Here is a 2,244-nt window from a genome sequence, read left to right as displayed (position 1 = left end):
GTTCTGTCTCTAAGTTCTGTCTCCTGTTGTCTTGTTGCATCTGTATTTATACCAGTTGATTCTAATCCTATCAATCTCTATTCCAAAGGTTAGGGCGTTTCTTATCTCCATTCCAGGGAGTAAAAATTATGTAGCTTAAGCATGATTGTTCTTAGTTAAAGTGATTAACTACCCGCCTGGCACTTAGTTAAGGGGTTTTATCCCCTCCCTAATTTCAGGGAAAAATCCCTACCTGGGGAAACAACCTTTCTCGGAGAGGTGACCTTGGTTAAAACACATAGCGCTAAGGGGAGCAAACATATTAAAAACAGTATACTATATACGCCAGGTCCCTTGAAACATATGCTGTGCAGATGTTTCTTTCCTGCATCAACCGTGTCAAGCCGCAAGGATGGACCGGCTTCCGGCACAGAGGCAGAGAATTGAATGGGTTTTCAGGGACACCTCATGTCCCTAGCTAGTTCCCCACATCTAACTCCATTTTCTAGTAAATGGCTGGTTTATATATCACCACAGTTGCCAGGAGCTACTTTTTTCATGTCATTTCCTGATTATAGGTACTTGCATTCTGTAGAGCTTTCCAAATGTGTGTTGTTGTTGTTTTCAGATAGTTGTAAATCCATTATAGAATAGCCCTGTCAAGGGTATAAAAAGTACCTCTTTTGAATGTATAAAATATCATCTTTTAGGTGTGAAATGTTTAATAGTATGTGTAATAGTATGCACTTGAGGGCACATGCTTTTGAAAATTGATTATGGAATTCTCTCTGGGACTTGTCAATCTAGCTTATAAGAGGTCCAAGTTGATGCCACCTATGTAGGGCTTACAGTAACTGACCAGAGAGCGTGGACACTAGGCAACAGTAAGGCCCACTACACCTGGCCTATTTCTCTCAGACTACCACCATACTGTCCTTCACCAAATATTTTTTGTGTCAGTCTGCTCCCAAAGACCTCACACATATAGCACTTTCCCACTTATCTTCTTCTCTTATATTATTTCATCTTCAAAATTTCCATTTGCTAGCATCTACACTAATAAAAGACAAAGATGCTAATTGACCATACCTTCGCTATGCCCCAAGCCATGCCCACCAGCCAATCAGAGTGACTATATGCAAATTAACCCAACCAAGATGGTGGCCGGAAGCCATGGAGCTGAAGCAAGCAGGAGGCTCGGCTGCCCTGGCGATGGAGGAAGCCAAGCTTCCCGCCTGCCCTGGCGGGCTGTGGAACTCTGTTCAAGGCAACAAAGTTTCAATTATAGAAGATAAATAAATCCCAGATACCAGCTTCCAGCCAGCCTCCATTGGGAGCTTGGGTGGCTGGGGGGTATGGCCACCCTGAAAACCGCCATCAGCCTCTCACCCATACTGGCCAGGCACTCCAGCAGGACCCCACACCCTGAAGGGGGTTGGGTCAGTCTGAGAACAGCCCTCAGCCCCTCATCCAGGCTGTCCAGGCACCCCAGTGGGAACCCCCACACTGAAGGGGCTCGGGCCAGCCTGCAAACAGCCATCAGCCCCTCACCCAGGCTGTCGAGACACTTCAGTGGGGACCCCCACCCTGAAGGGGCTGTGGCCAGTCTGAAAACGGCCCCCAGCCCCTCACCCTGGCTGTCCAGGCATCCCAGAGGGACCCCCACCCTGATCCGGGACACCCTTCAGGGAAAACCAGCCAGCCCCTATCCATGCACCAGGCCTCTATCCTATATAATAAAAGGGTAATATGCAAATTGACCCTAACAGCAGAACAACTGGGAATGACTGGTCACTATGACACATACTGACCACCAGGGGGCAGACGCTCAATGCAGGAGCTGCCTCCTGGTGGTCAGTGTGCTCCCACAGGGGAAGCTCTGCTCAGCCACAATCCAAGCTCATGGCTGCCAGTACAGCGATGGTGGTGGGAGCCCCTCCCACCTCCTCAGCAGTGCTAATGATGTCTGACTGTAGCTTAGGTCTGCTCCCTGCTGGCAAGTGGACATCCCCCTAGGGCTTCCAAGCTGCCAGACGAATGTCTGACTGCCAGCTTAGGCCCAATTCCCCGGGGAGCAGGCTTACGCCAGCAGGTGGTTATTCCCCGAGGGGTCCCAGACTGCGAGGGGGCACAGGCCGGCTGAGGGACCCCCACTTCTCCCCGAGTGCACAAATTTTTGTGCACCGGGCCTCTAGTGTTTTATAATACCTTAACTTCCAAATGCCAGCTCCTTTCTACTATCAACACCCAATTCAAGTTCCTCTT

The sequence above is a fragment of the Myotis davidii genome, unplaced genomic scaffold (genome assembly GCF_000327345.1).
Source record: "Myotis davidii unplaced genomic scaffold, ASM32734v1 scaffold421, whole genome shotgun sequence".
Taxonomy (NCBI): Eukaryota; Metazoa; Chordata; class Mammalia; order Chiroptera; family Vespertilionidae; genus Myotis; species Myotis davidii.
This window is presented reverse-complemented; position numbering follows the sequence as displayed.